General features: G+C 40.8%; 1 protein-coding gene across 1 annotated transcript in view; it reads left to right on the top strand.

Annotated features, from left to right (window-relative positions):
• Positions 1-1,289: 1,289 nt before the first annotated feature.
• The window catches only part of LOC147328494 (axin-2-like), a 53,312-nt gene continuing 41,079 nt past the window's right edge, over positions 1,290-13,522 (top strand). Inside the window, exon 1 of the mRNA XM_086296892.1 lies at positions 1,290-1,413. The gene's annotated coding sequence lies outside the window, so the exon portion shown is untranslated. The remainder of the gene's footprint in view (positions 1,414-13,522) is intronic.

Raw genomic sequence — 13,522 nt, 5'->3', positions numbered from 1 at the left:
GCAGATTTTTACACCAGATTCCTTTCCTGACACAAGCCTGAGGGATTTTTAGACCTCCTCCCAGGACTAAATGAGGGCTATTTTTCTTTTTAGGCAAATATGTAAAACAGCAAACTATGAATCCACTTTTCACAATAAGAATAACACATTTTAAAGGACTTTTTAAAGTACTGCTACATGAGTAGGTTCACAGTATAGCTTAGAAAATGTTAACCCCTGCAGCGTAGAGGTCAATAAAGTTAATTAAATGAAACAACATGGCAGACTTAATATAGAAAAAGCAGTTAGTTCCAACTCAGATAATGGCCCACTTAGCACAGAGAGCTTACTAATTAAAAGAGCAGAAAAATTATAATGCAGTTACCTAAATAGGGTCAACTGGTTGGTTGTTTAGCTTCAGTGGTAACTTCTCAGCTGTTAGACAATTATGAGCAAAGAAGGCTGATGTTGTTTTTCTGTAATAATGGGCATTATTTTCACTTTTATGTGTTCCTCCTACAGAGAAAATAGGCCTGATCTCTCCCTTTGTGGTTGCTCCAACTGCTCACTTCTACCACCCACACAACACATTTTCCCAGGCAACAATGTTCCTACAAAGTTTACACACAATAAATAACGATATGCCCAAAGCAGTTAGCAGTGGCCCCGCTCTCCGTTTCCTGGCTGGAGTTGAAATGAAATGGTAATTTTGACTTGAGGAGGATTTCAAAGGGATGGCCTCTACTTTTCATCTTGGTGCATACCACGAGCTCGCCGACACATTCACGCTGGGATTTGAGGAAAGAAAGAAGAAGAGAAAAAAAGGCCGAATTTTAAGTTTTTCTATGAACTTCCTTCTTTCTTTTTACTGCCATCTCCCCACAGAAAAAGAGATGTAACATTGTTGAGATCTCTCCCCCAGATGGACAGCATTTATATAAACAACCACCCCCGGTTCACAGAACGTTTGATTGATGTGTCATTGTCCAAAGATTGTTTCCAGGCATTTGAATAGATAATTCAGAGTATTTGATGTAGACATTTTTCTTCAAAGAGCCAAAGGTCAGATGTGGGGGTAGAGCAAGGGTGTCCTCCATCTCCCATGCTATTTTTGCATCCAAGGCTCCAACTAGCTTGTCTGCTTCTCACAGGGGAGATTGACTGACACTTGAATCATTCTTCTGCTTAAGATTACAATGTGGCTTCCAAAACTCTGTCGAAAAAGAGATCTCCCTGCAAACTAATGCAAATACCTTTGTCTGAAACAGCAGACCGTAACACTGTTTGGATGTTTCTTGTGTCTCTTTGTTTTCTAGTTCAGCCTACAGTCAGATAGACTGGAGCGAGACCAAAGATACAGTGGATGGATTGAGGAAGAACTCCATTATCTCAGCAGCAAGGAATAAGAAATGGAATTAAAACAGCCGAAACAAGGTTTGTCACACCTCAGCAACGCTGGCTCCTATCTTCCAGAGGGTACTACACTATACAAAATGGGCTATGGCCATTTTCTCATATGAACTTAAGACGATATCAGGAGAATGACGTTTTTTAAAAGAAATCCATAGTTGTTCTTTCTTATTTGTAGCACACAGCAGGAGATAGTCTGCTTCAGCCACTATTGCATTATTGGAAATACACAGTGTGGATCTGGTAAAGAAACCACTTGAAAGGATCTTGCCCGAGTTAGCACCAGACTGTTCTCTGTACTGTTAGCATATCAACTCAGCCCTACACGACACAGACTTTGTGTTAGAGGGCTGGCATGTTAAAGTCTGGCCAATGTCCAATCCAGCAGTTGGAGTCTCTCATGCACCTCTGTTGGATAATGCCTAGAAAAACATCCAGAACTGCAATATTGCAATAGGTGTGTAGAAAAAATCAAAACCATCTCCAAATTGTTCCGTGTCTTATCGCTTTCTTCACAGTCTTAATTATGTTCACCCAGCATTGACAGCAATATCGAGGGGACGCTTTTATGGTGTTGGCAGTCACATTCCAAAGTCAGTGAGCCTTGAAAAAAGTTTCCAGATGACAAACGCTGTGTGTGGGAAAAAGGAAAATAAATACACAGTGGTGTCTTCATTATCTCCGAGCTCCACGGCCTATGAAAGAGGCCAGGGTTAATTGCTGTTGATTAGACGTCAGTATGCATGGCTGAGTGAGCATGCAGATCTCACTGAGGGGGCCACAGAGGGAGAAGAGGAAAGGATGAGGTCACTCACACATAGCGATATGAGATCAGTGTCAAGTGTTCTTCTGTTGTGGGTTTAGGTGGCTGGGAAGCAGATTAGGAATATAAATGAGGCGACGTATTTTATAAGTCTTTGGGTGTGGTTACTGTCGCTGTGTTTGCCGATGGCTTTGGTTCATAAATTTGTTTATTATTTTGCTGTATTATTCATCCATCCAGCTATGTGCCATTAAATTTGTGTGGCTCTCAATATTGTCCAGACAACAAACGTAGAACTGGTTGTTGTGAAAGCACATTTATATATGTATCTAATAATATCTGAAATTGGTCGGAAATGTATTAAATTAATTATTCATCACAACTCATTTGAGTTTTAAGGAAATATCTGTGGGTGTGCAAACTGCTGTCTTCAGCTATCTTTGTGTTCTAGTTAATCAGTGTGCTGCTTCCTTTTCATATAAAAACTGTTAATTAAAGGGAATCTATTCTCATATCTGCTCATCAATATGCTCATTTCCAACTCCACATCTTCATTCTTGAGCTCTTTAACGAGTCAGTTAAATATGATCATTTAATATCTTATAGTGGTCATTGATTCAGCCACTAAGTTTATCCCCTGTTGGAACAAGCAGTGTTATGTTATACTGTTGCAAACAGAAGATTTGAACAGCAGGTGAGCTGTCTCAACTCTGCACTTTGAGGAATTGCTGAGTTTTCACGGGACAGTCCAGCAGATGGCCTCACGTCTGACTCTAGAATTCTCTGATATACCGAGGAGTACAGGGCCAACTCAGTCACCGCACTGTGTCCCTGTCCTATTGCCCAAACCATTACTCTTCCACCACCATGCTCGACTCTAAGAAGAAGGATGATTGTGCTGATGTCCCAAACAGTTCTACTTTGGTCCTATCTATATAAAAGACATTATTACAGAAATCTAGTGGTTTGTTCAGCAACTTTGTAAACCTAAGCCGTATAGCCACGTTCATCTTTAGTGAAGCTGCTTTCTCCTTATAACCCTTCCAGACAGGACACACGTCTTCATCTTTATCTGGTTGCCTGACACCTGCAGACTTTAAGGAGTAGCTCTTGTGTTTTTTGTAGTTTTTCTGAGCATAGCATGTTCTGATGTTCTATTATTGTGACATTGTGTTAACACACACTTGGATGGTCCAGACAAGCAAACAGCTAATGCTTCAGCTTTCATAGAGGTGGTGACATTTGCTGTTGATCAGTTATTAAAGTGAACCTGGCTGATATTTCTTCTTTTGATTCCAATTGAAGCATTAAGCGTGTACACATATTTTTATTGGACTGCATAAAGCCAGGCAAAAACTTTTTGATTGTATGCTGCTCTGATTTTTTTTTAATTTTGGATTTTTTTTTGTTGTGCTTGTATTTGCATATGTAACTATACCTATACTCTATGTGCAAAACACAAAATAAGAAAATGCAGTAAAGGTCATTTTAAAGAAGGAAGACATTTTGCTTGGTGACCTTGTAGAGTATCAGTACTTATGGGTTTGATTTTGGCCTCGAATTAGTCAAAAAACCAAACTTCCCTCTAAAAGTCTTGTTTTAGTCAATCAACAATATTCCAAGAGGGACTCTTTAATACAGTTAGTTATAGTATTCCCACCATGGATTGATCATAAACCTTTGAGAAATAAAATTTCCATAACTCTAACCTATATTAAATGTTAACATCCTGACCCTAATATGCTAAGCATTGCGTTCAATATACTATTGTGCGTGTAAAAGATTAGCATGTTAGCATGATGTTAACATTTTGCCCAGAGTATGAGCGTGTTTAAACACAGCCACACGGAGCGGCTAGCATGGCTTTGGATTAAAGTCGAGCATTGAGTAAAGGTTCCTACTCTTGTGCAATGTAAACCGCCATCAACAAGACTTGCGGGCTCTTGCTAGTATGTCTTAATAACGATGTCTGTCTCCTTTTGTGTGTAAAAGATAAACAAGCCCTTAGGTCAACCCTGGGTTATAACAGACAGTGGAGGGCAGGACGTTGTAACCTTCACACCGTTCAAGAGAGCGAGAGCTTGCTTTGTTTAAATTTCCCACATCAAAGGCTGCAATGCAAATTCCTGCAGCTTCCACGCTGCCATTTGATGTTTCAGGGAGCCAAATTATTGTGGTGATTACAGTAGCTGTACACAACCGGTGGAGCAGGCCAAACAAGGGGCCTTGTTGTGACTCTCAATTAGTGGTGTGACATCTCAGCACCCAACGTCTGAGAAGCGCCTAACAATAAGAGAGGCTGTTTGGGCTGATAAAGTGATTTGGCTTGGTGCGGCCCTTTCATCTGCACCGACAGTGGGGTATTTGAGGCTTCTGGGTATTCTCCCTGCACATCCTCACACCTCCCTTTATTGTGACAATAGCGCCACTGTGTTCAGCGTTTCAAAGAGGCTATAGACCTACTTACTCTGTGAGCAACTTATGTCTGTTGTCACTTAGAAGAGTTTTAATGATTTCGAGGCATCTATAACAATAAATTATAGATGATAAACTGAAATAAAGGCCTGCAGGGAAGCATTAATTAAAGAATACAGGATCGCATGTATTCTTTTATAAACCTCTCTTTCAGAACATGCATTAGATACCACACCATTAGCAGAGGACCATTCAGCGTTCTCTGAATAACCGCAGACACACACAGCCTTCTATGAAGTTGTCGATGTTTTTTTGTTTGCATGTTATTGAAAGCCACAGTGAGTTGAAAGGATAACTTTGCCTGTGGGAAGGACAGAGCACCAGAGGATCAGGTTCAGCTATATTTCTGATAACACTTTGCATTCTGCAGACACCAATGACAGCTCTGATGCCTCGCGTTTGATTGTCTCTTTCATGTTCTCCTCCTGCCGTCGGTGTAAGCAGCAGCACTGGAGGTGGAGGTGAAGCGATGGCAAGCGATGGAGGGAAGATTGAGATGTGTTTCTGTCAGTGTGACGGACAGAGGCACTGGAAGGATGTTGGTTTTTATTGTTTTCATAGATGTAACAGCGAAATAATCCAAATAACCCTCGTGGAAAAGCTATGTACAAAAGCATTAAGACGGGAATCTTTCAGTGCGAGGTAGTACTGTATGTGCAAGAATAGACTTGGCTCACTGTTTCTCGTGGTGCTTCCGACACATGCCCGCTGTCGAAAGCCTGGAATAATAGGATGAGACTAGTGATAGTTTAGTTCATCCTCATTCTCAAGGCTTCAAATAAGACAGTTTTATCAAGTTTTATTGTGGAGAAAAAATGCCTGATCCCTATAAACTAAATAGTACTTTAGGACTAAATTAAGTTGCTATGTCCCCAAAGAGCCAATCAACAGCTGAAAATGAACCAAACATGTTGTTGTCCTGACGTACACATACAGGAGAGGTTCACAGCCGTATAAGAAGCAGTGCTATGAAACATTTGGCAGAAACAAGCTTCTTAAATCATATTTTAGGACCAAGTTGCTAAACATGGAAAGACATTTTCTATGATTTTAATTTCATTTCTATTTGTGCATTTTTTTATGTTTCACTGATCCTTGAAACGAAACGTGTGGTCGTTTATTTAGATAGAGGCATCCAAATTACATTTACTTTTGATCCATGTTTAGTGGTGAGCCTTCCTTCTAGAAGATCTCCTGGCTGCTGTACCTGTCATTTACTCCACAGTACTTCTGCAGCCTCTTAATATGACCTCCACTGTTCTTTAAAAGGGGGCCATTTTCATGTGTCAGTTAAATATTTTCATGGAAATTGCATCAACTCACCTTGCGTGTAGTATTTGATGCTCTGGGATAAAAACACACGTTTGTTTCCTATGTTTTTCCTCTTTTAGTATAATCGTATCCTTTAAAAGCACATAAACACTGTGATTGTAAGAAAGGAATTATAATCAGAGGCCGTCGAAGCTCAGAGAATCACAATTTTGCAGGCTGTCTGAGACCTGCAGTGTTCCTTTCCTATCGTCCCATACGCAGAACATTATGCCGACCTGGGAATTCGTATTCACCACTGTGAGAAAGAAACCCCCGAAACGCTCCTTTCTAAAAGAAACATATAACAGTATTAGATCTAGTTTAATTACACAGGGGCTTGCGGATGGGCCCCTCATCTCTCTCGGCGGTGAAAATGCTTAACGTTTGTTGTTGGTTCAAGGATCTGTAAAGGATGTGCTGGCATGTGTAGGGTTCTGGCAGAGAGGAAACTTGTGGTGGGGGGGTGAACTGTTATTGTTTGAAAAGCGTGTAAGCGGCCTACACAATACCGCATCCACGGAAATGAAGCAAAGACAGAGCGCGAGGGAGAGAAAAAGGCAGAGAGAGAGCAAGAAAGAAAAAAAAAGTCTTACGAAGCTTTGACTGACGACTTAACAGGCGAAACCGAATTTGTCTTTTGCCGGGAGATGTCAGATGCCTTGCCAGTGAGAGAGAGAGAGATGGAAAGAGAAAGACAGAGAGAGAGAGACCAAAAACACACCACAGAATCTCTCTTGCGTCTTTTTCACCCTCTTCTTTCTCCTCCGGTTTAAGACGGCTCCGTGAATGCAACAACATCAAAGGCCTAGCACTCAGAATGTACATTGTTGTTCCAGTAACCACATGAAACAGACAGAGAGAGAGATGGAGAAAGGCTCAGAGAGATGGAGCAAGTTCTTTTTCCTCTTTCTTCCCTTGTACTTAAATAGGAAGCTATGGAGGGGATCGGTTTAGAAACGGTGGAAGATTAACTCTTTTATCTCTTCATTTCAAACGTCCTCCGTTTCCACATCCTCCACATGCTAACCACCGTCAGGATCGTCATGCCTGACCAACACTACTACAAAGGAGAGGTGTCTTCTGTATTAGGACACGTATAACTCCTCCACAAACAGAGCTGATGAGAGCAGAAATAGAGCCGAGGAGGAGGTTTATACAGCTTCATTCCTGACTCATTGTCATTAAGAAAGCCCTCTGTAATCGGAGCTAAACTTAGAAAGGAGCAGGCTCTTTCTCTGCCGCAGACATTCCACATGTGTATGAAAGAGGAACATAACGAAACAGTCCCGAGCTTGAGCCTCAACGTAACGTAACAGGCTTTATTCCTGCCTGGCCTTATCTTTACACAGAGACCACCCAGGAGCAACAAGTCAGTTCTCACCTTTAGTGTGTGTGTGTGTGTGTGTGTGTGTGAGGTTTGTACTTTATAAGTGTACAGCTGTGTCTGTATACAAGTCCTATGCTTTTATGTGTGTGTGTTTGTGTGTCTGTGAATGAATGTGTTTTCTCTGTGTGTGTGTGTGTGTGTGTGTGTGTGTGTGTGTGTGTGTGTGTGTGTGTGTGTGTGTGTGCGTGCGCACGCACTTCTACCTCCCACCATCTGGGCCCTGTTTGGAGAGATTTTCTGTAAAAATCACAGTCACGCCGTGGCAGGATTACCACTGTGAAAAGCAGCACCTGGAAGAAACTCAGTGCTCCTGCTCCTTTCCCTCAGATGCTCAAAGAAGTTTCTGGCTTCCCAGCTTGAGGCGCAGGATTTGTTTTTGACCTACATGGGCGTCCTAGGCCTCGTGTTCCCTTCCAAAAAGCAAAAAAAAGAAAAGAGCAAAGAACACATCTGAAATTCACACTAGGCTACATTCAGCAAGGTTACAGTATCACCACATTACAGTAGATAAACAACTGCAAGTGTGTGTGTGTTTGACTGTGGATGTGCGTTTGCACCATATAAATATATATATTTCCATTTTTTATAATTGTGAGCCAGGACATGGATGATTATCCACAGTGAGATGTAAGCCTGTGAATGAAAGAGTTCAATAATCCCAGATGGAAATTGAGTCGGAGCATCTTCACTGAAGATTTCCCATTAGAAAGAATCTTAGTCCAGGATTAGCCACAATTAAAACTGTTTTGATGTTCCCACGCATTCACACAAGCGGGCCTTTCATATTTGCGTTGCCATATAGAGACGAATCAATTGCCTGAATACAAGAAGAAGTATTCGAGTGAAGAGACACGTAGCAGCTAGGTTGGATGTTCGCTTTTATTTCTACGCCATGCCATCCAGAAAATGGTTCTATAAACTGTCGTGTAACGGGAGTGAGACGTCCAAATTTTTTGATGGCTTTACTTAGCAGGTCTTAGATGCTATAAAGGAAATAACTCGTTTTAAAAAGACTCAAGAACTCCTCAAGCTACAAATACTGCAGATAAACTGCTATTTTCATTTCTTTCAGATTCTTATTTTTGCTGATTGGTGCGGAGGAATTACAATTGTTCTTCATATCTCATTGCACACTTAAATCAATTTTGCTTTTTTTTTATCTACAAAATGTAAAGCCATCATATAGAAACGTTGATGATGAGTATTTGGCAAAGTCCCTTGAAAAGCAAGTCTCACAACTTGACAGTCATCATCTGTGGACTCTGGGAATTTAACTTGAAATCTGTATCTAAATAAATCTGGTGATAGACATCATTTTAATTTCAGTGGGCACAGCGACATTGAATCTCCTGTCAGATCTGATAACATTTCAAAGGTTTCTGTCAGTTTTACCTAAGAATCTGGTCTTTAAGTGATGGCATATGAACCCTGCTTCTGGGTCCAAACTACTCTGCATTTATTAAGGCTATTGTGTTTTTAACATATTTTAATGCTCTGTATCCTGTACAAGCCCCTAAAGGTCAATGATCACTGTCCGCCTCTATCAGATTTTATTACTACTGTTCATTTTAAAGCTCAGTTTTTAAAACCTTGCGATGTAACCACAGCCCAGCATGCAGCATTATATTAATGACTTGTGGATGGATTATTGTTCTCCTGACTGAAGTTTGGTCCGTTTACAGCATCCTGCCATGCAACTGCATTTGTCCCTAACCGTCGGGAATCCTCGCGATAACTTTTATCAGGTGGAAAAAAGTTAGCGTTCCTCCAGCTTCACTGTGTTTATATTATGCTAACATAGCTGTGTCGGTAGCCATCACGTAGCACATCATTATATACCAGCCAGCCTATGGTGACCAACCATCCTCTTTCCCCCAGACACTTCCCCACTTTTAATGTTCTGTCCGAGGCGTCCAGGCGGATTTTCGAGATTGATGAAAATGTCCGGGTTTTCCTACAGAGGACTCATATGTGTGATGTCATCCCCGAGCTGCTGCTTTGTGAGTTGTTGTTCTGCAGAGGTTTTTCAAGTTAGTTTTTTGCCCTTGTTGACTTGTAAAAGCTTATATGACATTTTTTGTTTCACCATTCATTAACCGCACAGAGAAGGCATCATTTAAATATGTTAAAATTTTCTTCTTCATGTTCTTCATGTGTCCTCTTTTTTGAAAATCAAAATATGGTCACCCTAAGCTTGCCAAACTTCAGTAACACTACAAACCTCACTGCTGTTTAGTTTTCTGTCTTCATTTATGTTGGAAGCAAAAGCAGAGCTATACGTTTTAATTTTTTCAGAGCGTGGCATATTATGCTTGGGTGGAAACTAGCGAGCTAACTTCCTGCTAACTTCTAACTCTGTTAAAATCTGTTTTTTAATGGATGCCTGGATGTTAAATGACTGTGAAACTCTTCCAGAGGTGCGCCTGTGTGCATGCTTCAGGGGAACAAAGAGTTAGTGTATTTTTGTTTCGACCATTTTCTTCTTGATGGTCTTAACGAAATGTTAGAGTTTCAGAACTTTGAGTGCGTGCCTTATCATGTCCTCCATATTAAATGATATATTAAATACATGGATACACAACATAATGAGCCAACATCTTCTTTTAACTGGTACAGTATTTGTCTGTCCCATCCAGTTCTATATCCAAAATCACGACTTTATGTAACTGCTGTTAAAGTTTCCTTACAGGTTGTGTATTAATATGACTTGTTTTTGTCTACTGCTCTGTGCAGACCTTCTTGCCGATCTTGTTGTCATCATTGTCAGCCCAGCGTGGCTATGTGGCCCTTAAGCCATCAAACAACAACAGATGTGCAGGGGGAAGGTTGTTGGCTTAAAGAAGACCCCAGTCCAAATGCGTGTGCAAATACTGTAGCATTACTGCGTATAGCAGACAAAGCTGTGTCTCTAATTACTAAGACAATTAAGTGTGAGCATGAAGCCGAGGAGGGGAACTGCGGTTTAGAGTGAGTGGGTGGTTCGATGTGTCTTCTTTTCCCAGACCCAGTTCAACTAATATGAGGAGTTAGCCATGAAAACAGGTGTCAGAGCAACAACAGATTGTTTCATCCCACAGCATGACTGTGGAGGCAACCAGTAGAGTGAAGTCTCAACATAAAGACAAGCTTGTCTAAATGTTTTTGCTCAGTTCCACAGTGTTTCCTCCTCCAACAACAGCAGCTCTAAAAATACACATTCGAATGCACCTCAAAACACACTCTGATGCCTTTCTTGGTAGTTTCCCCTTCTTCTTCCCTGCAGCAGTAGAGACCAGATGCATAATTACACATTTTAAATGATCAAAACTGTGCAGTCTGGTGAGTCTGCTAAATACAGCCAGTGTTTCATAATGCCAAGGAACTCGTATTAGGAAGACTTTTTTTTATTGTGAATATCACTTCACCAAATGCAGTAATATCCTGACTTTGAGTCCCCTCAGACTGGACTTGTGTTATTTTACAGAAATAACCTGCGACACAGACCCAAAAAAGAAAAGGAAACTGATCATTGTGGTGACTGTGTACAATGTTAGTAATTGGCATTAAGGATCATTTGTGCTAAATCCAAATTAAATACCCGATATTCTCCACAATTGTCTGTTTTTCATGGTTATTTGCTGGTGGAAAGAAAAAAAATGTGTGACAGTAATTTGTATAACAGCACTCAGAAATATCAAAACATTTTGTCATCACACAAGTGCCCAAATAGCAATTAGCTTATGCAAACTGCTGATTGAAGCTTGGTCCACATACTGACTCCTGTTGCCTAGGTAACGCTCTAACGCTAAGGGTGCAACCCTCCACAACAGTCCCAGTTTCTCATATGACCCCTTGGGTAAATTAATTGCCCAGCCCTGATGGAGCCCTGCAATGTATTTACCACCTCCTCAAATGTAGCCTCTCCTGTAATTGGCAGTGCTTCAATTGCCCACCTTGAAGTTGAGAAAAGTTTCAAAACTTCACATCGCCAGCGGTTACTTCTCCTGTTGCTGCTTGAAGTCTCTGAATGTCATTGATTTTCTGTGGTCTCTGGGCCCACGTCGCTTCTGGTTGCTTGATATGTGGACACCCACTTTAGCTTGCCTCGTGTGTGGTGTCACACGTCAAGCATGCCCGCCACAAAGAATTGAAACAACTCATAGATGTGCACCCTCTAAAAGCTCTGGATGTTCAATATCACACAGCAAACATTACTATTTCATGTTTTTTCCTTTTTTACTAGCACCATACTGCTCCGTAGAAGCTTTTTCAAAATCAGAACGCAAGATTTTAACAAAGGCTGACACAAAAATTTGTCTAAGCCTGAGTTTTGGATAAACCTTGATGACATCACTACAACACAGTTTGAGTAAAGAGAGTAAAGAGAAGTGCAGGGAAGAAATGGTATTGGAAATGAGGAGTGGAATCGCCATTTTAAATGTCAGAAAAAAATCTTTGATTTTTGAATACGTTTACATATTTCTCTTTTTTAAATTGTACTCTTTTAAAAAACAGGTTTTGAAAATCTATTTGGGGTATTGAAAAAGGTTTTTGAACTGAGGTTTTGAACATGCAGTTGGTGGGGATAGGCTAATTGGTAACTCTAAGTCTACGTCTATGCTAATCAGGATAAGTGAAACGCTCCACGTCCACACTATCGTTTTTGATCGTTTTCATCCACACTGAAAACACTATGTTCCTGTACTGCGCATGCGTAAAACGTAAGACCATTTACCTGCATCATTTCCGTCTGCGGTTTATTTACTTTCCGGCTCTTTGAAACGTCGCAGCAAAATGTTGAGGAAAAGTGCCAAGTTTTGAGAGCAAACAAAACAACTGCTGTACAATGCCGTCCACCATCTCAGTTGAATTGGTCACATGACTGCATCATTTGACTAATATGCATCATCGTTTTCGAGAGCCTCCGTTTTCGCAGTCCACACTGCAACGCGAAAACAGCATTTTCTCAGGTGTGAATCTGAGTGCGAATGTTTGTCTGGGGCTACGTCCACACTAATGCGTTTTCCTTTGAAAACGCATCGTTTTCTCTGCGCTTTGGCCTCCCGTCCACACTGAGACGGCGCTTTCCTCAAGGAAAAACGCGGCTGTCTCGTTGCAGCGTGGACACACAAAAACGCAGACTTTCTAAAACGATGATGTATTTTAGTCATGTGATGCAGTCATGTGACCAAATATACAAAGATAGTGCAGTGCATTATACAGCGGTTGTTTTGATTGCTCTCAATTTTGACTGCCCTAAAAAAGATGAATATCAGTTTGTACATGCTCCAGATAGCTTTTTTTCAAATTCTTTAAGTTTCACTCACTTTTGCGCATGCGCAGGACGTAAGCGTTTTCATCTGTTTCATTGTGGACACACGACTCTGTGAAAACGACTGAAAACGCTAGTGTGGATGCGGAGCGTTTTCAGATGAAAACGCCGTTTTCAAATCTATCCGGGCTAGTATGGACGTAGCCTGTGTCTATATGTCAGCCCTGCAATAGAGGGGCAGCCTGTGGAGGATGTATCCTGCCTCTTGCCCTAAGACAGCTGGGATAGGCTCCAGCTCCCCAGCGACCTTGGAAAGGATAAGTGGAAGAGAATGGATGGGATGGATGGGTTTTCATTTTAAATTAAATAATAAATTACTTTAGTAATGTTTAAATAAATAAAATGATTAAAAATGAATTTACTGTTTTAATACATTATTGAAGCACAAAATGCTTTTGGTCCTCCAAACTTTGGAGTCCAAATCTAAGGCGAGGCTCCTAACAGAGGGATTTCAAATGCTTTTTATGCTCCTCAGGAGTATCTGGCACTTTTATTTCACCCGTGCTCTGCCTTTGGTTTAAAGTCTATAAAGCTATAAAATGAAACTCTCAGAATCATGATGTAATAGGATTATGAGCTCATCCTGCCTCCTAGAACCAGCTGAATTTGCATTATTAAAGATTTGGCTATAGATTATATAGTGAAGAAATATTTGAGTATAGTGACTGTTGCTCTACTCCTCTGAAGTGAAGAGTGTGGGATATACTATTGAAAGCTGTGCTCTGAGATAATATGCACAAATATCAGAGCACACACGATTGCTTTATCAAATGGCATCACTGCACTGCTGCAGTTAAAGTTCTTCTGGTCTGGGACTGCACGCATGACTGTTTTCTTTATTCAGAGAGTGTATTTCTTTCAGCAGTACCAGGAACACTCACACAAA

The sequence above is a fragment of the Aulonocara sp. 'chitande type north' Nkhata Bay genome, linkage group LG6, assembly GCF_057382095.1.
Source record: "Aulonocara sp. 'chitande type north' Nkhata Bay isolate Kocher_YH1m ecotype deep benthic linkage group LG6, A_spYH_male_GT1.1, whole genome shotgun sequence".
Lineage (NCBI taxonomy): Eukaryota > Metazoa > Chordata > Actinopteri > Cichliformes > Cichlidae > Aulonocara > Aulonocara sp. 'chitande type north' Nkhata Bay.
This window is presented reverse-complemented; position numbering and strand designations above follow the sequence as displayed.